Source organism: Pinus tabuliformis, chromosome 7 (genome assembly GCF_031772625.1).
Source record: "Pinus tabuliformis cultivar Carrire ecotype Pingquan chromosome 7, CPIR1, whole genome shotgun sequence".
Taxonomy (NCBI): Eukaryota; Viridiplantae; Streptophyta; class Pinopsida; order Pinales; family Pinaceae; genus Pinus; species Pinus tabuliformis.
The window spans coordinates 239,562,044-239,588,611 of NC_142293.1; the positions used below are offsets into that span (position 1 = coordinate 239,562,044).

The following is a 26,568-nucleotide window of genomic DNA, read 5'->3' on the forward strand; positions in this document are numbered from 1 at the left end:
AGAGTTAGTGACCAGAAATGGTTGCAGAAATTGGGAAAATAGGGTATTTTACTTATTAATGGCAGCGAGGCGCTCTTGAACATGACACTCTTTCACTTCATCTTCGTGATTGTTGGGTTGGTAAATATTCTTTCCTTTTTGGTTAACCACACCATATCAAAAGCCTTCATAATCGATTTTGAGTCAATGCTGCCATATCCATAACAGTGTCACTATTATGTTCAACAGAAGTTCTTCAATTGACATCTGTAACAATACTCTTAAGCCTTCTATTATGTTTGTCGTTCTTGAACTCGCTTTACATCAACATAATTTTCTCTCAAGTCTTGATACTCGTTTCGTGTCATTGATGAGGGATACATCAAGGCCCTCCTGCGACAGGTCACTTCATGTCGACATCAGCACATTATCCAAGAAGTTGAATTAGGAACTCCTTTTAGTGCTTTAGATATTGCAAACCTCAATGGAAAGTTTCCTCGCTCTCAATGACAGTTCCTCATCATTGGCCTTTGACCGAAAGATTTTGTGTTGTGTTCCATTTCACCTCATTCATCACATCACATAGAGTGTATTGTGGTACCTTGAGAGCCATTATCATTATCAATGGTTTCTTTCTCATCTGTTAACGAATTACATCATTGGTCCATAATTAGATGGTGTCTACCATGTTTGACACTAGCTCATTTATTCGAATGGCTAGACTCGTACTCTCAAGTGATGAGGTCGAAAACCCCGGATATAGTTCCATCCACCCGGGATGTGATTTTAGGATTCATACAAGATTACAAAGTATGATGGTTGTGATCATTCAGACAAACATCCAAGCATGGGTCCACACTTTGTCATCAGTGGACAAGACTTCTTGATCATTATACATGTATATTGGCTTATATGTTGAGTACGGGTATGCCTCCCTCAACAATGATATCGTGATGATAATATGTATCATAAGAGATGATGATCTCGACCAATATGTTCTTGATATGAACTTGTCATAAGGTAAAGCACTTTAGTCCTCAACCATTGCTTATGACTTCATACTTTAGGGTATAATGTGTTACAGGTCATTTTGTTGCATTCACTCAAAAGGCCTGAAAAACCAAATCAATCAACATCCTTAACACTTTGTCATCATCCCTTTGCAAAGCCCTAAGCATCATCTCTCCAAAAAGTCTAAGTTTCTGGATCAATCAACTCAAAAACCATGTTTTTATCCCCAGCGCACCCTGCACTTCAGTCTACCTGCAATGGTTTCAAGTTGCATAACTGAGCACCTGCAATGATCAATGCATGTTGCTCTACTTTGTAGGTGCGATGGTTCTAGAATTTCGAGCAAAATAAAAAATATTTACGAATCTTCTTCTTCAAGAAGCTTCTAAAGTATTTTTAACCATTTACCATGGATAGAGATATCGAATTCCTATCCTATATTACTTTATAGGTCTTATCTATTATCCATATATCTTACCCTCCTTCATATGTGGATCTCAAGCCTAGATTGGTAAATCATAAACTAACACTTTTACCCTATATATTCACTGCATCCCATAGAGTTTCGGTTGGCTTTTGGAGCTTACTAGTGCCCTCATGCTACTATTTTGAGCTAAAGAAACCATCATCCATTAATGCATTAGGGTTGATTTTGAAGGTTTTCTTTGTGGTAAGGAAGGACAAGACAATTGGGGAGATTTCTACAAAGTCGAACATCTATAAATGGTTGTGACCCTCTCCTTCATTTATTAATACAAAAAGCACTATGTTTTCCTATACTTATGTCATGTTGATGCTCATGTATTTCAATATCATTTAACTCATTGATTAGAGACGGAGCTAGAGTTGGAGCTTACAAGCAAGGAGAAGAGGAGGAATTACTGTAGATTCCAGGTAGGTCTCTTTTCTATATTCTAATCTCTCTAAGGAAAACATAGATATTTTTTCTCCTATTGTTTCTGTTAGCGCTTGAGATTTCACCTCAGGCTGAAAAGGTAAATCATCAAGGCTACATCAAACCATTTCACCTCGTAGCTAGCCCTACGAGGTATGAGAAGGCTCTCTCGGGTCAGATTTGATAGATCTTTCAATATGATTAGGCTGACCAATTAAGAATAAAGATTTTAGGCTAGTAAATTGATAGGGGTTTGGATTTAATGATTTTTGGGGTTTTTTAATGGAATGACGGGGCTTTTCTGGGCTGCATGGGCAAAATCACAGCTTGAAACAGAGAAATATAATGACTACACAGGTTATCAACTGAGGCAAGGTAGGCATGCAATTTAACACCAAATCTGGTTTCAAATGGGATGGCAAGACTGGTGAGGAGCTAAGGAGGGCAAATAATACTTCGAATCCTCCTTAAACAGAAGAAAACATTGAATTGAACAAACTTATAGGAGGAGCATATAATACTATGAATTCCTACCTAATCACTTCATTTGCTCAAATAGATATGATCATGAGGTGAATGAAACAAAACAGTTTACATATGAGACAAAGGGAAAAACTTATGCTAAATCAACATACCACATGAATCTCAGCAAACAGAGCTGTGAAATTCCATTCAATTCTCTGTCATAAAACTGTACAAAAAAAAAAAAAAGCTCTCTGCTTCTCCAGCAGCTCCCAGCGCTCAGAAAAACTCCCCTCTCTCTCCTCTCATCTGACTCAAAATGAATACAATAATAAAATCAAACTGCTGCCCAAAAACAGTGGCGCTGTTTTAACTGTCATTACAAAAAGTAGGAAAGGGGCGTTCATCTATTCTAAACATGGAACAGCATTCCTCTACATCTTTTGATAATTGGCCATTTAAGCGATACATCTGGAGCGCAGATCTCCATAGAACCAGGATTAGAAATCTTAAACCAAATCGCAATTTTTGGATGTGATAGATAGCCCCGATTTAAGTTCGGTTTGCCAAGTCACATTTGCCAATACAACGGATTTCAAACTAATATTCCACCGATTCGGCTTATAGTAACAACTAAACCGAGAGCAGTTTACATGGCTGCATTCAATAGCTCCACCTTCCAAGCGCCACATCGCCCTCGATCCCACAAAAATCTCCAAAGAATCCCAACAATCTTTGGCGAAAATCACAGAACAAACTCCTGTCTGCCGCAGGTTCCCCATGATCTGGAACTCATCATCTGTTTACATTTGAAAGTGACTTTCTGTGCAGAGGAGGGGCGCTACTCTATCTGTAGCAGGCATATCCATTTTTTAAAGCATGGCGTCCCCCAGTTCGATTAATTCCACGTTTTGGAAGGCCTCGTTTCAAACCATCTATTAAAACACATGCTTTGCACCATTTCTGGCTGGAAATATAACCACAGCGCTCACATACACCTTGTTCTGGCATTTTTGCTGAAGAAGAAACGCGAAAATTCTCACCTGATCTAATTATGTCACGGATTGCTCTTGGTCTGATTTGTTCTAAACATTTAATAAAATCACAAGCAAAGCCTCGATATGCATTTGGTGAATAAATGCATTCGGTAGAGAAGTAATCAAGCTTCTTGAAATATGCATTCATGACGATCTCCTTTTCATATGTATATTTAAAAGGCTTTGCATCTTGGAATAAATCTATTTTCCCCTGTTGTTATCAATGTGCATCTACTTAGCCTGGCCATATCTCCACGAAGAATATTTAATAGTACAGTCTCTGCTATATCATCTGCATTGTGACCAGTTTCAATTTTATCTGCTCTTACCATTGCAGCCCCTCTATCTAAAGCCTGGCGACGAAAAACTCCACAAAATGTACATAATTCCAGATTATCACCCCAAGACTGAACACATCACACTTGTCTGTAAACTGTTCATTGCGCAAAAGTTCTGGTGCCATCCGCTCAGGAGTTCCAGCAGCGGTTGAATCCTTTATAGGGAGCTCTGTCATTAGCCGGGAAAGACCAAAGTCGCAGAATTTAACTGTCCAATGTTTGTCAACAAGACAATTTGCGCTTTTCTGATCTCGATGCACTATATTCATCCGCTGTATGCACATCATCCCCCTGTATGTCAACCAAACTTGGAGATGCCCATTCATTTCTTGATTGGCGTCCAGAGAATAGCTTGTGATGGGTAAAAGGCCCCTAACAATGCATTCGGTAAAGAAGGAGACAACATACGAAGGACACTACCATAATGTTCCAAAATTTCCCGAGCAATAGTTATTCCAGCTACAAAGTTCCATGCAATATTGTCTTGAGCTCTAGCTTCCAAAGAGAGTTCTGACCCGAATGTAGCCAGAGAATGTGTTTGAGTCATTAAACTCATGTCAGGTCCATTGTCATCAATCACCACAAGCACTCCGCCTCCTGGAGCTTCTGTAGCTTGTACTCGCAGCAATGCACTGTCCAATAAATTACTTAATGCTTGCCGTAATGCAGTTTCTTCAATTGCAGCTTGCAAATAAAGGAGTGCTTTCTATCAACTGCAATGTTTGCTGCTGGCTGTGAGCTAAAGCATCTCCAGCATTCACCAATTCTGATAAGAGCTTAGAGACATTGCAAGGCCTGATATTAGATTGTTGCAATGCTGCAAGAGCAAGAGGAGGCATGGGAAATTCCAAATCTTCTCTTATTTTCGACCCCAAAGAGAATGCAGTGCTTTTTGCATGGTCATCATAGTCAGAGAATGCACGTCCTAGCCTTGAGAAAGGATTTGAACGAACTCTTTCGATTCTATTCAGATCCTCTTCTCGGAAATGAATTAAATTGGCCTTGGTATAGTAAAAGGCATCTTGCAATTCCTGTAGGAGACCTTTCATATGTTCCCCTTGCACTAGTATATTTTCCAATAGATCATGTGGTATCTCACTTCTCTTCAGATGTGGTATTAGTATTTTGCTTAGTCCTGATACTTGAAAGAGACTCATGAATTTGCTCCATGAGATTGCTCATTCTTACACCTTTCTGCCAAGACGTTTGCTGCAGTAATAATGCTCTCTGATCCATTACATAGGCTACAGCTAACGTGCGTGCAATTTTAATTGCCTGTGCTTTTTGTTCTGTGGTAAAGGAGGAGGGTAATGTCATCTGTTTGTCTTGGTGAAAAGGCTCTATTTTCTCTCTCTCCATTCCCAAAGCAGAGGACGACTGTTCAACTTCTTTTCCAGGTGACCAAATGTTTCCAGGATCAATGCTTGCATGCTCTGCCACAAGCAACCCGACCAAGAATAAATATTTAATCATTGGTACAACAAGCACATTATGTTCTGGTATATCCTCCACTTGTCGAGCCGAGCGTAAACTTGCTTGTGTGCCATGATAGTTGAAACCATATGAAGATAAAACCTGACCAAATTCATCAACAGTAGAGTCTGATGTATACTTTGTTTTCTTTGTGCATTTGCAGAGGTAGGAGTTTGAAGACGCTGCCAGTTGAAGAGCTGGAGCATAAATTACACAAATTTAAACAACACATTAATGATTTCTTCTTCAAAACAGGGTTTTGAAGAAGAATCTATCTCTGACATGAGACGGAGTCTAACAGTTTCTAGATCAGGCCACTAGATCTAGGGAGTTCATTTTTGTCCACAGAAGTGAATTATTGTATGTCGTCGCACCACCCTGGTTATGATGTTAATGATTAGGGTGAAATTATGTGCGAGATAATAGTGAAGACTATGATTTTGTTGGAACCACCCTTGTCAACCTCACCATATTTGGCCATGATGGAGCTCAACTGTCTATAAACATCATTAGCTCCTATCGTGCACTGTTGGACTCCAAATTTTTTGTTGTTATTTAATTTTGTTGAATGGGAGACCACATGGGAGGATTATGGGGCATGGAAGTTATGGATGGCGCGCAACATAAGGATGGCACAAGAGGTATGGCGCGACACAGATTTACATCGTGCAAGAAAGAGGTAGCGGTGTCCAAGGACAGGATGCTATAAAAGGAAATATCAAAAATTAGGATTTTGCAGTAAGATGGAGTCAACAAAGGATGTCATGGTAGGTAGGAGGTTAGAGATATTTTACAAGGGAAGAAGGAATGGCGGAGTGGAGCAGTTCGAAAGGAAGATATTTTGAAGGAATATTATCACAAATGGGCCAGCTAAGAGATGGGATCATGAAATATCCCAACGATTTGCAGGACAGTTGGAGTGACCAAGCAAAGGGACGAGAAGATTCGAAGGACTTCCAGGAAAGGATAAAAAGAGGCGTTGAAGACAGAATGCGGGTTGGACGAGTGGAAGAAGAGAAAGAGGAAGTGTGGAACTTGTTTTTGGTTATGTAATGTCTGAGTCTATATGTCCTTAGTCGTAAGCGTGTATGTCAGTTTTTGCGGCGGTTGAGTAGCCCGATTGTAATATTTATGCATATTTGTATGTCTGGGTTTATGTTCTAAGCTATGTTCTTGTTTGTACATGGCATATATTTGAAAGGTTGGTGAGCCTCATTGTTTTGGAGAATTTGGCATCTACGGATAAATACTAATTCCCTAGATAAGTAGTTGTATCTAGAACAACAATTTAAAGTGTTTTAGACTTTTCCTATAAGCAATAGATAAGATGAGAAGATAAGAAGACCTACTCGTAGTTTTGCTTTCCTCTCGTCTCCCTTGTATCGATCTTGTCGCTCCTTCCCGTACTTAATATGCTTGAGAAGTAACCTATAAACACAACAAAAAACAAAGAACCGATCAAAGCACATGATCTATTGAATATAAGTGAAAGTAATCAGATACAATTCACACATATAAACATTATGAAACGATACAAACATATGGAAAAAGGTTCAAACACTTTATTAGATAGAAGAAGGAATTACAACCATTGGTGTCTAATTCAAAGCCATTCCTCCAACTTGGATCCCATCCACATCACATCAAAAGCATGACAAACTTGTAGCATTACAATACTTGCTTCAAATCCAAATCTCATAGCAACATTATCTCCTTACAATTCAACATAATCTAGCCCTTGATCAGTTAGATGAGTGGTCAATTTATAGGAAGATGAAGGAGGTTTTGTCATAAATGGTGGCATTGAATGGCCTTCCATAATTAGAATTAGTTCCATGGAGAAAGGTATGAGAGGATAGGATGCACCTTAACTCATTCCTCATCCATTTTCGAGCTCATAGGAGTTGATAAGTGAGGGAACCTTCTAGATGACTCTAAAAGATAAGAATATTCCCCAAACCCTATGTGAATTTCGCTCATTCTCACCCAACGTAGGTGAAACGAAGCCTAAGTGCTCTGTAGAGCACCCTGGTAGTGGACTCAACTGCTCTGCAACGCGCCTTTATAAGGGCTTACCTACACTGGTCCCTCTAGAGGCTATTTATGGATGTCTTCAAGTCATGAAACTGTCTGGGAAGGAGGCATTCAAAGGGGTGACTTGTTTAGGGCATGAAGCAACTGAAATTAGGGTTTGATGAGCCATAAAACACTGATCTGAATGTTGGGATTTGATGTGCCCAAATGGATCTGTAACAGCTGCCCCTAAAGCATGAAGTCGGAAAAATGCCAATGTCGAATGAAATGCGTTACGATGTGATGAGGAGGTATCAAAGTGGAAGGTGACATGCATCAATTACAATACATATATCATGATATTTGATTTTACATGAATTATTGAGGGAAAGCATACCCATGCTCAGCTTATAAGCTTTCATCACATGTACATAAACAGTCGTCTATAGATATAGACCCATGATCAGAATGACCATCAATGTAAAGCCATTTTACATATGATTTAGTACTCCTGAAATCGTAGCCCGAATGGATGAAACTAGATCTGGGGTCTTCTATCTCATTCAATCGTTCGCTCAAGTACGAATCTAACCATGTGAATATGTGATCTGAAGTCAAACATGGGAAGAAACCATTTGATTACGAGCCAATGGTGTAAGTTGTTAACAGATGCGAGAGAAATCATCGCTAATGGTAATGATCCTCAAGGTACTACAGTACATTCTGCATGGTGTGATTGGATGATTTGATGTCGAACACCATACAAAGTCTTTTGGTCGAAGGCCATTGATGTGTGCCTATCGCCGGAAGGGAGAAACCTACCATTGATGCATGCAAACCTCAAGGTACTGAAAGGGTGTTTCTAAGTCAATTTCTTGGATAATGAGCTGATGTCGACAAGAAGTGACTCGTCACAGGAGGGCCTTGATGTATCCCACATCAACGACACGAAATGAGTGTATTGATTTTTGAGATGGAATTTGACTGACGACACAAGGTTCAGGAATGGCGGTCATGAAAATGAAGGTTTATGGTATTGCAAAGGATGAATTTTGATTGGATGACTTCTCTTGAACATGTCGGCGACACTGAAATGAATTGGTAGCATTGACCCAAAACAAAATGATGGATGGTATGATAGACCAACGGTGTGATAACCATCAAGCTAATAACCCAACCCAGATAGTCACAGTGATGGAGTGAAAGTGTCATGTTCAAGAGCGACCTGCTACCATAAAGTGATTTTCCCCTTTTTCCATTTTCCCCAGTCATTGCTGACCAGTACCTCTTTATCTTTATCAAGTTTGAGGAGGATAACATATGCTTGTTGTATAATTTCACCCTTCAGGCGAATCTATTGCTATTTCATGTTTTAACGAGTCTAGCGAAGGTGAAACTCGGTCTTGTCTAGATGGACAAGTTTGTCGCTATTTGATGTTTTAACGAGTTTAACAACAAAGATAACTTGGTCCTTTTCATGTTTAAAGAGTTTGAAAAGGGACAAAAAGAAAACTCCACAAGTTCTTTTTCGTAAATTAATCTCTCAAGCCTGAAAAAGCATAAAATAATACAAGAGAGATATCGTTTCCAATCCGTTAACAAGCTGCAAAGGACAAGCGCTTGAAAATCTTTTCATGTTTAGAGAGTTTGAAAAGAGCTTAAAGAGGACTCCAAGGGGGTTCCTTTTTCATTTTTAACATAGCTCGAAAAAGAGATAAAATTGTGCTCTGTGGTCAAAGGTACAATTTACAATTGATCTCGTTGAATTTTGTAAGTCAGTTGCAAAACCTGCTCAAAACACCACCAAATGGATTAAAAATATCTGTTTCATAGGCAAAAATAGGTAAATACTAATGTTTACTCGATTAATGAACATGAAATAAACATAAAACAAGTTTTTACCATGACATTTTTACCATTTGGAACTTACCATTCAGTTTTGTGCTTTGAGCTTAGTTTTTACCTCAATCTTCACCAGCTGATTGAGAGAGATTCTGCGAACCATTTCTCGAGCCACCCAAACCAGGTAGGAACAAAACCTCACTACTTTCTTTTCAAGTCATTCTTTTGTAATTTCATGCAAGTTTTAGGGTTTTTTGGGGTCCCTGGGGTTTCATTTTTTGCCCTAGGATCAGCGCAGGCTTTCACATCGAAAACTGCACTAAAGAGCACCCAGATAGAAGGTTGCATGCTATGCAGTGCACTGTCTTTGTGCATGGGCTGCACTAGGTGAATTTCTCAAGTTTGATTTAGCTGTTTGCTCCAAAATTTGTCCTGTTTTTTGCATAGAAACAATCCTAACTAAGTTTATGATTTTGTTTTAGGCTTTCATCGAATTAGAATGTCAATTACATGGTGAGAAAGAGAGCATGAAGAACAAGACATGGTTGCCCTAAACAATCCAGGTACAGTTGAGGCCCTCAAAAACTGCGGGTTACTCAAATACTTTAAGTTGTCCAGAATGAGGCAACAAATAGAACTACTGCAGTTCCTTGTTCATGCATGGGATCCGACAGATCAGACTTTTCACATTAGGGACAAGATGGTCCCTATTACCATTGATGATATTTACTTTCTTACCAGACTGTCGAGGCGAGGTGCCCCCATCTCACTTTCTGGATTTGCCCGTGGAGGTGAATCAGTGAGAGATTATATTAGATAGTTTTGTCGGCCAGGTACACAGCCTAGCAAGGATGGGAAAATAAACATTAGGGATGTAGGTGATTTTCCTTTGAGAACGATCCTCTTCACAATCACAAAATTGGTTGGCAGTCTGACACTTCATCTCGCGAACAAATCTTATATGCAGTATGCACTGGAATGTCTAGAGCCAAAAGTTTTCAACTGGTGTGAGGTTGTGCTTTCTTCATTGATAGAACAACTGACTAAGGTAAAAAGTGGTAAGACGAAGAATTTCTGCAATGGTTCGATCTTAATCAATTTTACCTTAGAGAGAATCCCATTGATGCAACCACAGCATGTATCACTGGGTGTAGCTGGTCCTAGAGATCCTCGTATGCAGAGGTGGGTTGAATTGATGGCTCGACATGCGGGTCAGTCAACAATCATTTTTTCCACTACATTCTTCAGTTGGCTCGAACGACAACATCTTGTCATCGAGGAGCATCCATATTCAGTGATGGATTTCTGTGGAGATCCAAATTTGATTATACCAGTTGGAGCATAATGGGGTGATATGGGTAAGTTGTTTGACCAAAGTGTTTTTTGCTTTTTTAAGTTTCTACATGTTTTTTGTGTTTTTAATATTTCCAAGACTAAACTAAAATTACTCTTATGCATGCAGATGTGGGTACTATTCGACCTGTGGGACACCAACAGGTTGCAGGTGGGCCAGTGCGGAGAAACATCGGGAGAGCAGTTCTCCAGGACTTGGATTTGGTCGAGACCTTAGCAGAATTGCAGGATCACACAGAGGGATTAACCCTTGGTATTCTGGATGTCCGGATCGAGGAGTTACCTATGAGGCTGCAACGCCACACTATTAGTGTTCCTAGCCACTGGGCAAGGCTTTTGCACATGATAGCACAGGTTGTGACCTGTTACCATGAGCACCACTAGATCTACTTAGGATGTTTTGCATTCATTTTGAGTTTTTGGGACAGATGACCAAACGTGTCTTGGACACAAATTTTGTAAAAAAATTTAAGACACCTATCTATTTTACTTTCAGAGTTTTCTACGGTTATATGCAATCCTATTCAACTGATGATGTGAATTGAAAATATTACTTTTACATGTGTCACAAATGTCTATTTAACACATAATTTTATAGAGAATCAGTTAGTGTGTTAATATTTCTGGAAATATGTTGGTATTGAATGTGTTCAAAATGTCTTTCCAAAATACGAACTCTAAGAACATACGAAAAATTGTTGGATTTCAGAGAGTATAAATGTTTGTTAGTTGTAGTACAACGAGTTGCGAGTCCAGTCTAATGATGATTCGGCGAATTCCAAGTGAAATGGCATCAGAGAGTAGTTCAATCAACGCACTATACTCAGTGATGTTGTTCATCGATCGACCGATACAAATCCCTTGGAAACTCACTAACTCGCCACTTGGAGCGAAAATAACCCATGCTGCAGAAGACAAGTTTTGCGTACTATGACTAGCACCATCGACGTAACCAACAAAAGGTTCCAAAGACTTCGACATCTGCAAAAAATGCAAAGCGGATTACTAACCAGATAAAAATCTCTAAAAGATACACACACACACATGCAATGAAAGCATATATACAGTGAGTTTTACTACACTTAATCAAGCATAGTAACATTTGAGGTACAACCCGTTTCGAGGCTGCGACAATGGAATCCCATCATAATCTACTAACTTGTAGGCACCTTTTTCCAGAACACGCTTGAAAATATAAGGACCCATCCACATTGGTTCGAATTTCCCTGCTCCAAGTTTATCAGCTTCCTAATCGTAAAGAAAGACTAGGTCTCCTTCTGAGAAGATACGAGGCTTGACATTTCTATCATATTGTGCCTTAATACATTTCTTATGCACTTCGTTAGCCAATGCGGCATCATGATGGGTTTCATCCAGATGGATTAATTCCAAGAAACACACTTCTTCTTCAGAAGTGTCGGGTAACAAGTCAATCACGAGTTTGAGCGATGAAATTTCGCATTGTATCGGTAAGATTGCTTCCAAACCATACACCAAATGAAAGGGTGTGAATCCAGTTTCAATTCTCACCGAAGTTTGATATGCCCACAAGGAAAAGTATAGGATTAAGTGCAAGTTTCGCTTATGAACCCCTATCATTCTCTGCAACATCTGCTTCAGGACTTCGTTTATGGCCTCAAATTGTCCATTCGCTTGTAGGTAATAAGGGGTAGAACTATCATGTGACAGTCCTAACTTAGCAGTCAACTCAGCCATCATGTGATTGTGAAAATGCGACCCATGATCTGTAACTATGGCTTGTGGTACACCAAACTGGGCAACCACATGGTTAAAAAAGAAAAGAGCAGTCGTTTCACCATTGTTGTTCAATGTTGGCATCGCCTTGGCCCATTTGGTAAAATAGTCAACGACGACTATAATATACCCATGCCCCCCGGCCGAGGTGGGGTTACATGTCATAAAGTCAATGCCCCATTTGGCGAATGGGCCAACAACAACGACTGGATGCAATGGTGCAGGTGGTAATATGGTTTTTCGGTCATATATCTGGCATGCGTGACAACTTCTGATAGTAATAATACAATCTTTGAATATAGTTGGCCAGAAGTAACCAGCACAGAGAATTCTTTGTGCGGTAGCATATCCCGATAAGTGTCCACCATAGGCACATGAATGGAAATCATTCAATGCTTTCTCGGCTTCCTCATGCATGAGGCACCTTCGTAAAACCGTATCGATACCATGACGGTAAAGAGTGTCGCCAATGATCATATAATCTTTGGCTTGGTAAAGAATACATCGTTGTTGCGAGCAAGAGGTATCAGGCTGGAAAGTTTACGTTTGGAGATAGATCAATATATCTCCATACCATGCGTCAGATGATGATATTAGAAACAGAGACTCATCCAAAATCGATGGTTCAGATGTTGAATCAATGGAGGTCGAGGGAAGGTTGTAAAGTAACTTTGTGAAAACTAGAGATCTCTTTGATTTGGACTTTATGAATTCCAAATCAAATTCCTGTAAAATAACTATCCATTTTGAGTATTTGGCCCCCTAGCAATTGACGTGACAAAATGTGTGTCATAGTGTTGCAATCCGAAATGATAGTTGTTTTTTGTAGCATGATGTAATGGGGAAATCTTTGAACAGCTTGCGCAGCTGCCAAAGCTAGTTTTTTGACATAAGAGTACTTACTTTCTGTATCGTTGAGATTACGGCTCAAGTAATAAATCGGATGTTCAATCCCATTTTCTTCCTGGACTAAAACCATGCCAATGGTTGTATCTGCAGCGACGAGACACAGGTAATATTCGTTTTGGTAATTTGGAGAATACATTAATGAAGCTCTAATCAAGGTATCTTTAAGAGCATCAAAGGAAGCTTGCACAACCTAATCCAAATGAAAGGGTATCTCCTTTTTCAAAAGACGTGTAAAACCTTAAGCCATTTCAACATAATTAGGAATGAACCTCCTCAGAAATTTTTCTTTCCCATGGAGTCTCTGTAACTGTAAAAGATTTGAAGGTGGAGGCAAGTCCAGAGTTGCATGAACCTTTAATGGATCGAATCGAATCCCCTCTCTAGACACTACAAATTCGAGCAATCAATCAGAACCAACACAAAACACACATTTCTGCGAATTGAGTTGTATCTTGTATTGTCGGCACCGTAAAAATATTGCTCTCAAATGTTGCGGGTGATCAGTCTGCTTTCGTGAATGAGTAGGTAAATCGTCAAGGTAAGTTTGAACAATGTGCTTGATGTCATGGAAGGCATAATTCATTGCCCTCTGAAATGTGGCCCCGGCATTCTTCAAACCGAATGGGAGTTTCCTATAGGCGAATGTGCCCCATGGACAAATAAAAGTTGTTTTCGATTGGTCCTGTGGGCAGATATTGATTTGATTGTAGCCAGAAAATCCATCCATAAATGAGAATATTTCACATCTGGCACATTCGTCAATAATTTGGTCGATAAAAGGAGTAGGATAATTGTCCTTTGGACATGCCTGATTTACATCCCTATAATCAATGCACACTCGAATTGTCCCTTGTTTCTTCATGATAAGAACAAGGTTGGAAACCCAATCAGTAAGAGGTACAGGGTAAATGAAACCAGCCCACAAATTTTTTTGAACTTCTTCTTTAATTGCAGCGACTTTCTTTGGATGAACAGGTCAAAGCCACTGTCGAATTGGCTTGACATCAGGGTACATTTTGATTTCGTGTTCAACAATACTAGAGTCAATGCCTGGGATATCCTCGTAGGACCATGCAAAGATATCTCTAAATTCAAGAAAAAGAGTACAGTAACTATCGAGTTCCGAGAGAGAACAAATTTTTTTGACATGAATGTTCTCTACAATATTAGGCTTGGTCGAAATATTAATAGAAATTGTTTCTTCAATATTTGACAGGTTTCTCTCAAATTCTACTGTGTCTATGAAAACTGAATTCGAAAAGGAAATCAACAACTGAAGGGTGGTTTAGTTCATTTGAATAATCTTCGATGTCATCTGGAAGATGGGAACCATGATGATAATCCTCCCAAGGTTCTTCTCCTATCATCATTGATTGGATGGTTCCTTCATCTGTAGAATGTATACATGAGAAAGGATCTAAAGAAGTACCATATTCTAACGGATGGTCTACCCATACAATTGGTGAATGCAGATTTGGGTTTGCCGCATAAGCCCGAAAAATTGATTGCTATGCTAATTCGATGGGCCTTAGTGGAATTACCTCAATATTACTATCAACTTCAAAATTGTTGGTAATCCTCCTTAAATCAGATGAGGTAGAGGAGATCATGTTGCAAGTCTCTACTCCTTCCACTTCTGCCAAATCAGATGGTGACGGTAGCGTAAAAGTACCCATTAGGGAAGGATCTTTAAAGGGACCTACTCCAACACTTTGAAGTGATATCGGGGGTTCATGTACCAACGGAATGCTTACCGTAGCCTATGAAATATTGGCAAAGAAGGCTAGCTGATCGATGATTGTGATTCCACCCTTATGAGGGAATGAAATAGTACAAAAGTACGTGGAAACCACAACAGCCATAGCATATACCCATGGCCTTCCCAGTAAAATGTTGTAATCAAGGGGTCCGTCAACTACCTCAACTTCAACAGTAACTGTTTTTCCCCCTAGTTCGATTTGCAAGTTACTAAAAATCCCACAAGGAGTATATGTTCTTCCGTCAAAAGCTTTCAACATGGTTGGTGATCGTGACAAAGGCGGTGAACCAAATGTTTTCCAGCATCTCATTGACATAATGCAAGTAGATGATCCCTCATCAATAATAGTTCAGTGAAAATTCTTATTGAGAGCTTTTACTTGAATTAGGAAAGCTAACTGCGCCCTGTGGTGTATATCCCACATGGTTAAAAACCACAAGATTAGACTCTGTAGGATCTACTCCGCCTATTGCTGACAGTAAAGCCTGTTTCTGGGAGGGACAGTTTTGTAACACCTCGAGTGTCGACATAGCAGAAGGTGATTGAGCAAGATCTTCCACTATGTTATAGTTCTTAGCTGCTCGAGCACGAGGGTTAAATGTTGATTTATGCACAACTCCCTTTGGTGGTTTTACTATCAATTCTGGTACAATAGGTGGAATATTTTCAAATGAAGTCGAAGTCGAAGGATTAGGTTGATCAGTTGCCTTATTATTCGATGATGATGGTGGATTTCCATAATCTTTGTTTCTCATTGACACCAAAGCTTCGTTTTGTGGCTTTGTGATAGATAACATGAGTACTTGGGATGTGGAAGCATGGTCTGTCGCAACCAAATGTGTCTCCGGGTTTGGAAACAGATCATTCAACACTACAGATGTGTTTGAAGTCTTTAAAAGTTTAGAGACCTTTGAGCGATGTGGACAATCTCTTGTAAAATGCTCATCATTACAGATTAGACATGGATAACAAGGTTTCCTTGCCAAAGTAGAGGAATTAGATGATTTCTCTTGAGGGGAATTATCTTGTTTCTTTTTTTTCCCCTTTTTCTTGCCGCCTGGTTGCTTTTGATTTTTGCCTTTTTCGGATGACATGGCATTAATTTCGGAAGCTAGAGTATTTTCCGATGCATTGGTAGTTTGATTGGTAATGGCAAGAGTTTGACCAGATGGTCTTCCTGCCGTTTGTGTGCTTGAAGAACCAATCACACCATCGTCGGCATGAGAGTCCTTACTCGATTGTGGAGGAGGAGGAACAGTGAAAGCTGGTCGGGGTGCATTGGGAATTTTTCGTAGAGTGTGCCGGATTGTGTGTAAATCAAATCCAAGTATTGGGCACGAGAAATTACTTGCTCTTCTGTGACAATTCCACCTTTTGCCACATCCTCAGTGATTGATGGCAACAAGGATTTTATGAACCACTCAACTAAAAGCTAATCGGGAACATATGTCTTAACCATTCGACAACGACACCGCCACTCATGAATATGATCTGATATATGGGTAGCAGTAGTCTGTTTAAAGTTGGTTAGGAGTTCCGTTCTAGTCTCGTATCTGATAGGTAACTGGAAGTGGGTCAAAATGTAGTGGCTAAAGTCCTAAAGTTGTCGAAAGAAGCTGTTGGTAACTTGATGTACCATTTAGCAGTCAGACCGGTAAGTGTTCTTTAGAAAAGACGGAGTCTAACCGAATCATCATTTGAGTTTGATGAACACCACAAATGAAAGGTCATGACATGATTTGATGGTCTTCTCTGGGATTTCCATTGAATTTCGGAATGTCAAACGGTAACTTATGCAGAATTATCAACCAGGTGCATATAAGATTGGATCATTAGTGAGACGATTTAAATCTGGTAATTCGAAGGTTGCTACAAATGGCAACTGTTGATTCAAGTCAAATTGAGCATACCTAGGATATGATGTAATTTCCTGAGCAATAGGTCTTTACATACCAATATAGGGTATCTGCATTTGGTAACCTTGGTAAGGTTGTTGTTGAACAAATCCGGCATAAGGTGGTTATTGATAACCAGGTTGAATTTGCGGTTGTCCATAACCTACAAAGCCTTGTTGACCAGGACTTTGGTAAGCTTGATATTGTCCAAACCCAGGTTGAGCCTGTTGGGCAAGTCCAGATTGGGGTTGGAATTGCTGGAATTGGGGTTGTTGAAATTGAGGCTGCCATGGTGTTTGAATCAACTATTGTTGTTGTTATTGTTGGTACAATTGTTGTTGATTTAATTGTTGTTGTTGCCCAGAAATGAAAGGTTGGCCAGGTTGTGAATAAATTATACCAGTGTAAGCTTGGGTCAGTCCAGATAAGGGTATACTAACCTGAGGTTGTTATTTAACCCTGGAAACAAGTGGTTGTTGTACAACAACCTGAGAAACTTGAACTTCTTGACCCGAAACTTGTGGTTGCGAGGTAGAAGGACCAATTTGTACTGGTTGAGATACAACAGTTTGAACCTGTGACTGTGGTACAGTGGTAACAACAGGTGTAGTAGGAATAGTTGACACAGTTTGCATTGATTGTGTTGGATACACAAGCCTTGGTTGAACTAGCATTGTTGGTTGCCATTGACAAACTCTAATTCCAGGTTGACCTGAATACTGTGGGATATTACCATATGATGGTCCTTTGGAATAAGGAGGATACAGTGAATAAGCATATTGCTCTCCATATGGTGGCAATCCAGTATTTAATGGATACATAGGTCTTTGTTGACTGGATTGCCCAGCTTGATATTGATATGCAGGATCAAACTGTTGAGTTCCCGTTAGAGAAGAACCAGGTAGAATTCTGGTTGAGGACATGGGTGATGACCATGGTGTAGAAGCAACCCCTGAGTGGGTTCCAGATAAAGATTGGTAACCAACCGGGACAGACGATTCACCATATAGGTGCGACTCAAGTGTGGTAGAAAACATCGAAGAGGTTGCAACAGAAGATTCTGCTGTAGCTGCATCAGATGATACAGTCTGGGATGTTGATGGTTGTTCAGCCATAGTTAACTGACCCAAAAGTTGTCCTAAAGAATCGATGAGTACTTGAAAATAAGCAGGATCAAATGGAGCGGTAAAATGAGGAGTATGAGGGTAAAGATAAAGCCTAGCTCCAAAGTGGAATGGGGTTCTAGGTGTAGAATCTTCTTCCAATTCTTCCTCTATAGCAATTAAACCTGGTGGAAGAACTTCACCGTCTGGTCCATAAAAGATTTTTGGTGTTGATAAAGTTGAAGTTTCAGTAGTTACTGATGTCTGAGGGGTAACCGGTTGATCGTCTTCTGGTAAAGTAACAACTTCTGAATGTTCAAATTCGAAGTCCAGATGTTCGGGTAAATGAACAACAGTTTCAGAAAGAGGTTCCTGAACAACTTTAGGTTCAGATGTAACTTTTGTTTGAACTGGGATAGGTTCTGGATTAACTTCTGGTTGAATTGATTCAGGTTCAGAAGTAATTTCTTGTTGAGCAACTTCAAGTTGAGGATCAACTTGTTGTTGAACAAACTCGGTTACTGTTTCACTAGGATCAGTTCTAATGTCCTTAGGTAATTGTGAAACTTATCCTTCAGAAACTGATGTACCAGAAATGGTTGGAGTAACTAGAGTCTCAGTACTTACCAAAATAGATGATTTAGGTAATTCAGAAGAAGAACTAGGAGTTCTTGATGTACTAGACTCAGTTAAGTGAGACTGCTTTGACCAAATAGGTGTAGATTCGGGCGGAAAAGGTGGATTGCTCGCTGTTCTCTGTGAACGACGGGGTAAGGGTTGATGTTCCTCCACGATTTTTGACTAATTTTATTATAAAAAAGGAATAAACAAAAAGGGGTAAACTAGGTAAAAGGTTTACCAAGCAACTATGAACTGTAGAATACCTCCTGGCGAACCAAGAAGTACGGGCAGGAAATCCCCCTAAATGTTGTGTTCGGTGTATCACAGTGTACAAGGTGGTCGACTTGGTTACTTAAGGATGGATAGCAACCTAGAGTTGTCCTCCCATATATACCCGAAGGTACATGGAGGCCCAGTCCGTATAGGTGCTATCTAATGCAAAACCGCACAGTGAGAGCATTCACATATACTTTACGTATTGTAACACTGCCCTATATACCCGAAGGTATGTGGACGAGCTACGATATACTCACGTACGTGGAATGAGGTATCACACTCGGGATGTATTGCAGACAAGTTAGCGACAGTTGCTTTGTTTTACGACGCTGGAACACGTCTCCAGCCTAGAACCATTAAATGTTCTCGTTAATGACAATGATCCATTAGGTAAATTGATGTTAATTTTAAGTTGATCTTGCTTAGGAATTTTCCTTTCAAGTTCACCACATGATGTATTCTGAAATTCCTAGGAATGCAACTAACATGATAAGCATCCTTTCCATTCAATTTAACAATGAAAATCCTAGCTACTTAGGAATAAAGCAATCAGCTTTATTTCGATCAAAGAGCAAAGAGCACAATCTAAATGCAATTTCCCTACACTATTCCTATGAACACACACAAAATTTTTCAATGCAACATGCATGTATTTCTTTTCAATTTCCTTAATGTGAATATGAACAAAAGGAAATATGCACATACAATCAATCAATCTTTCATAAGAACGAAGATTTTTTACGGTAGTTCTAATTCGAAGGAAGAGAAGACTTTACGACACTCTCTTTCGAATGAAGATTAATCAACTATATTCTAACTTTGACTATTGATCGATAATGACAAAGACAACATTAAGAAACATTAATCAATCAAATCAAATTTCGGCTAGACCAGGAGATAGAAACTTATTTTCTAAGACATAAAATTCATTGATCAATCAACAAACAAACAAACGGAGAAAAGTTGGCAAAAACACTTTCCAAAGGTGGGAAACTTATCCTAGGAGGATCAGCGCAGGATCAGCACAGCCCAGAGTGGGAGACAGTGCACTTCAGAGCATTGTCCCTAAGCCAGGGGTGCTCTGCAACACACTGTGTCCCTCACAAGCCTGCGTTAGTGACAGTAAGCCATTTCAAGAGGCAATTTGACACAATTTTGACCAATTTTTCAATGTAAAGAGCTGAATTACAATCTATGAACACAAATAAGGTCTACAAGGATGTCTTAGGAGGTGGATAAGCTACTAGGAAAGAGGATTTTCCCCAGTGGAGTCACCAATTTGTTTTGGAGAATTTGGTATCTACGGATAAATACTAATTCCCTAGATAAGTAGTTGTATCTAGAACAATAGTTTAAAGTGTTTTATACTTTTCCTATAAGCAATAGATAAGATGAGAAGATAAGAAGACCTACTTGTAGTTCCTCTTTCCTCTCATCTCCCTTGTATCGATCCTGTCGCTCCTTCCCATACTTAATACGCTTGAGAAGTACCCTGTAAACACAACAGAAAATAAAGAACCGATCAAAGCACATGATCTATTGAATATAAGTGAAAGGAATCAGATACAATTCACACATATAAGCATCATGAAACAATATAAACATATGGAAAAAGGTTCAAACACTTTATTAGATAGAAGAAGGAAATACAACCATTGGTGTCTAATTCAAAGCCATTCCTCCAGCTTGGATCCCATCCACATCACATCAAAAGCATGACAAACTTGTAGCATTATAATACTTGCTTCAAAGCCAAATCTCATAGCAGCATTATCTCCTTACAATTCAACATAATCCAGCCCCTGACCACTTAGATGAGTGGTCAATTTATAGGAATATGAAGAAGCTTTTGTCATAAATGATGGCATTGAATGGCCTTCCATACTTAGAACTAGTTCCATGGAGAAAGAGATGAGAGGATAGGATGCACCTTAACTCTTTCCTCATCCATTTTCGAGCTCATAGGAGTTGATAAGTGAGGGAACCTTCTAGATGACTCCAAAAGATAAGAATATTCCCCAAACCCTATGTGAATTTCACTCATTCTCACCTAGTACATGTGAAAGGAAGCCTAAGTGCTTTGCAGAGCACCCTGGCAATGGACTCAACTGCTCTGCAGCGCACCTTTATAAGGCTTACCTGCGCTGGTCCCTCTAGAGGCTATTTCTGGATGTCTTCAAGTCATGAAACTGTCTGGGAAGGAGGTATTCAAAGGGGTGACTTGTTTAGGGCATGAAGCAACTGCAATTAAGGTTTGATGAGCCCTAAAACACTGATCTGAATGTTGGGATTTGATGTGCCCAAATGGATCTGTAACACTCATGGTATAATGAAAACTCATCGCATAACGCCTTTTTCATTTATGTTAATATAACACAATGGATGAATTAATTTCCCCCTATATTTTGTATCGATGTATAATTGTATAATGTTGTTTATGAATATTGGATCTTTGTATGTTAAAGGGGTTTATTATAGTTTCAAATACTTATAAATGTGTTGCATGGTTTGAATGTTTATAAGACGGTTAAGTATTGCCAGATAATGTTGTTTGTTTGTAAGAGGAATTGATCATTGGATGAGTGGCGATATAATCTTTGATAGTCGAAAACTTAATTTCCTATGACTCCCTACGCGATGTCACTTTTAACTAATGCATTGTCAGGTGAGCTGAGGGGCTTAAGCACTATGCGCTACGCAATATTAGGTCGATGGTGAAGTGCTTGTTGGGTGGGGGTTCGGTGTCATAGACCATAGACAGTCCTGTCAGATTGTGGAACCCTGGTTTTGACAGCCACCCATTAGCATCTCGGGTGAGACTTCACACACTTCGTGGGTGCTATCAAAAGGGAAAATGTTGAGCGAGTTTTTGTTGGCCACTGCATAACAAATCTCAGGTATGTCAAAATCCCACGCGTCAACAAATGGTGTATATATATATATATATATATATATATATATATATATATATATATAGATATATAACCCAGAATAAAACATGCTCAGTTTATATTAACTTCTCAGGTAATTACAGACATCCAAATATGAGAATAGCACTCCGTGATGCAAGCAGATCGAGAAAACTTCTCGCAGATGCAGAGCAGGGAGACTTAGTCTCAGACAGACTCAAAAGACTCAAACTAACATCACAGACTATAGAGTTAAAACTCCGTGGTGCAAGCAGATCGAGAAAACTTCTCGCAGATGCAGAGCAGGGAGACTTCACTCAGACTCAAACTTCTCAGACTCTCTAAAACTCTCCAAAAACTCCTCTCCCAAATGAACTTACAATGCTAGTATTTATAATATCCTAGCAGGTCATCCGGTGAAAACTTTTACCGGGAACTTGAAACCAAACAAATCTAACTTTTGGTTGGAACATCATGCAAGATGTCTATCACGAAAGGACCTTGTACAAAAAGTAATGAACAGTTCTAAAGATTCAGGCAAGTGGGGACAACCACTTATTATCTCATCCCTTGGAGGCTAGGCCATATGGGGACCGAATCATGATATATCTAAAAACGAAAAGATGGCCGGAATCTAGGACATCGGCTCTTTTACAAAAGTAATTACACAGTGGAGATTTTATTCGGACTAAATCCCATGGAAACCAAAAAACAATATATGTACAAATAAAGCAGGATATGGAAGGATATCATCTGAGTGATCCTTCCAATCAATCATTGTTAGCTCTGTCATCATAATCATGTGCATGAGTATCTGGGACAGCTGGATCAATATGACCAAGTCTGGTTTGGTCAAGTTCTATTAATTCATTAATTAGTTCTTCATTATCTGGAGCAAGCACTTCGTATGGTACAGATTCATCTAGCCAATATGGTGCGGCATCTCTGGTACAACAAAAGAATGGAAATGTGTACATGAATGGAGGCCTGTCTTGCTCGTCCACTGATATCAATCCTCTAAATCTGACGGAAAGCTTAAAGGACTCATCTTCTTCATTTGGAATGACAATTGTGTGGCGGTGGATGAACTCAAACTCTATGACATAATCATTCTGGACAGCTACATGCATTTCCCAATGGAGAATTCTGACAAACTCAGCAAAAGTCCTATCAAAAATATTTTTAGCTCTGGGAAAATACCTAAACATAAATAGCTTAAACCATGGACTCCACCAATTGTTAGCAGGGTCTATAGCTGCTGCATAAAATATGACCTTAACCGAACCATGTATCCTAGCTCTCTGATGAATAGAGAAATAGTCTAACCATGTCCAGTCAGTATTTTGAATGCATCCAAAATAAACAGGATCTGGTTCTCTAGACAATGCATAATAAACATGCCATGGCCTAATCCTATATGGTAACTCTTTTGTATATGACCATCTAGACTCTTCAGAGTCAAACCATTTTTGCAAAATGATCTGTCTCAGGCATAATGGTAAGATTAGGAACTGTTTTGAAAGACATTCTAGAAAAAACTCATAATGACAGTTACTACAGACTGTGACATATGTGACTCTGCTAGACTTGACATGACTGGACTGACTTGTAGAAGCTTCATGCTGGTGAAGAGGTCTGAACATCTTGATCTCTTTGATTTCTTGAGCACCTTCTCTGGTAAGCATGTCAGCAAGATAATTTTCTACACCAGACTTGTAAACAATATCAAAATCAAAACCCTCAAGCCATAGTGCCCACCTCAGCACTCTGGTACTGCCTTGTTCTAACAATATTTTGTTTGCCAACATCTATTTCATATGCTTTAAGTCTGTTCTGACAATAAATTTAACACTTTTCAAGAACAAGTGAAATCTCTTTATTCCTCTCTTTACTGCAAGTATTTCCTTATGAGATGAAGGATACTTTTTCTCTGTATCATCAAAAGATCCTGAGGAATAGGCACAAACCAGTTCTTTTCTTCCATGCTTTTGTAACAAAACTGCAGCCCAAGTGTGATCAGAAGCATCTGTCTCAAGTATAAAAGGAAGATTAGTATCAGGAAGCTTAAGTTTTGGCAAATCATTAAGCTTACTCTTAATACTAATTACTGTTGCTGTCATCTCATCTGTCCAACTGACAGCTTTCTTCTTTAGTCTGTTCAGCAGTATCTTTGTGTCTTCTGATTGCTTAGCATAAAAATTCCTTATGTAATTCAGACATCCAAGAAATCTCTGCAGTGTTTTCACATCAGTAATAATATCAGGAAATTTCAATAGATGGGTTAGCACATGTGGCTGAAGTTCTACATGTCCTTTTTCTATGTGTAAACCCAAGTAGTCAATCTTGACTTTCCCAATTTGAAAATTTTCTTCTGTATCTGAAAGTACCAAGCCATGCTTATATACAATTTGGTAGAACTGTTCTAAATGGACCTTGTGCATATTTACATCTCTACTAAATACAAGCAAATCATCAATATATATATATATATATATATATATATATATATATATATATATATAATAATGTACTCTACCCCACCAAAAATGTCTTCCATTCTTTTTTGGAATTCAGATGGAGCATTTTTCAGACCAAAGGGCATCACAGTCCATTGATATTGGCCATGAGGAACAGTGAAAGCTGTTTTATATTTGTCAGCAGGAATAATACCAATCTGCCAAAATCCACTTTTAAGATCAAACTTGCTAAACACATTAGCATTAGAAATCTTAGCAAGTAACAATTCCTTGTTAGGCAGAGGATATCGAATAGGAAGAAGAGCATCATTCAATGCTTTATAATTAATCACAAGTCTTTTCTTACCTCTTTTCTGCTCATTGTGCTTATTGACATAAAAAGCAGGGCAAGCCCAAGGGCTCTTACAGGGTTCAATAAGCTTATGTTCTAACAGCTGTTCAATTTCTGCTTTGCACAATTCTTGCTCTTTCGGACTCATATGATTTGCACTAGCTTTTTGTGGCCTAGGAACATATCCTTCTTTGTAAGGTAGTGCAACAAAATACTTTTCCCGTACCCAAAAGGCATCTGGCCTACTGGAAGTACAATCTGCACGAAGCCTATCAAAAATCTGTTGCAAAGTCTTGGGACCATGTAACTCTACATTTTTGACAATCTTATTAATCTTGGTCAGATCTTGTAGACTATACTGGAGAGGATCCTCATCTTCAGGCTACACATTGATTTTGTAGTCACTGGAAGCAGGGACTGTGATAGGACCAATAGTGGTGGAGAATATAACATAATCTTGCCCAAAAGTGACTAGCAAATATTTCTTCAGAAAATCTTGTCCTAACAAAATGTCAGCACCAGTATCAAAACTATACAAAGTGACAAAAACCTGTACATCATTCAAGAAAATGGGAAATTCAGGAGCTATGTGACCTATTTCCATTAAATCACCAGTGATAGCCCTAAATTGGAGTTTAGTAGGCTGCCAATAATAATGTGGAATGGCTTTGTATTTGCAGCAGCTACTCATAGCACCAGAATCTATTTGAGCATCCAAAGTATAAGGTTTAATGCTAGGGACTTTAATTCTTATTGGAATAACCACTCTATCTCCAATGCCCATAACATTAAACAGCTCAACATTTTTATTTGGGGATATCTCTTCAATAACTGGAACATTTTTCATCAGTAAACTTATTAATTTAGAATTACAATCATCATAATCAGAAATAAGTAATTGAAGCTTGGATGACAACTGTATCATTTCTAACCTTGTATGATGAATTGAAGATTCCAAATCTGTGATCTTTTTCTTGAGAGCATCAATTTGATTCATACCTGGAGATCTGAAAATCTGCAAAGGTTTTAACATTGAATCGAACTCTCTTTCGATGAACTCATCCTCATCTCTTTCTTCTTCTGAAAATCTTTCTTTCTTTTTAGATGGCAGTTGTTTCTCAAGATTCTCAAGTTTTTCAGTCAATCTTCTTCTTGATGTAAACTGGACTGGATCTAACTATGCGAGATCAGCTTTGACTGTTGCAATCTTTGCTTGTATATCTCCTGAAGATTTTAAACTGAACATTTTAATATTAAGAATGAATGTTTCATCAGAATCAGATGATTTTGAATCAATTGTTAATTTCCTGATTTCAGGAATTTCATTATCTAAAGATTTTGAAGAAGAACTTGAAACTTCAAAATATTCTCCATCAGAGTGAGATATGAAATCCCAATCTTGCGGATCGTGGATTGTCGAAAAGATATTCATTATCTTCATTTGCTTCCTATCTTTTCTTTCTATGCAAGTGTTAGCATAATGACTTTCTTTACCACAAATAAAACACTCAACTTTTTTAGAAGGTTTTGATCTTTTCCTAAATACTACCCTTCTTCCTTTAAATGATCTTTTGGAAGGAAAGTATTTTTTCTTCTTAGGAAAGTATTTATCATTCTTGCAAGAGCAGGACTTGTCAAACATTGTCTTTTTAGAAACATTTCTTTCGCTTTTCTTATGACAACCAAAATTATAGGTTTCAGATATCATTTTGGGATTCAACTGCGTTAAGTAAGTCATTCACATATGACCATTTCCATGAGAGGTAGTCGTAACTGACTAATTTCTCATGATTTTTGAATAGTTCACTTAGCACTCATCGCATCGGGTGATGCTCACAGGGGTGAAGAAGTGGGATTGAAACTAGTGAAATGAATCACATAGCATCAATCATCACTTCCGGGGCTTGCACCCGGTAACCAGGACTTCCCAGGAGGTCACCCATCCCAAAACTCCTCTGGCTCAAGCGCGCTTAACTGTGGAGTTTTCCCCACAATCAAGCCCACTTAGCTTGCTACCCCATTTGCAAAACCTTAGCAAGTATTGTGCTCATGAACCATTCAAGTAGAGATCCCTTAACTCTTTTGTGAGCATCACCCGATGCAATGAGTGCTAAGTGAACTATTCAAAAA

General features: G+C 38.9%; 2 pseudogenes; both read right to left on the minus strand.

The window, feature by feature from the left end:
- Positions 1–3,193: 3,193 nt before the first annotated feature.
- Positions 3,194–3,991, minus strand: LOC149246745 (cytoplasmic tRNA 2-thiolation protein 1 pseudogene; annotated as a pseudogene).
- A 53-nt stretch (positions 3,992–4,044) lies between these two features.
- LOC149246746 (chloroplast sensor kinase, chloroplastic pseudogene) overlaps positions 4,045–26,568 on the minus strand; it is a 40,312-nt pseudogene continuing 17,788 nt past the window's right edge.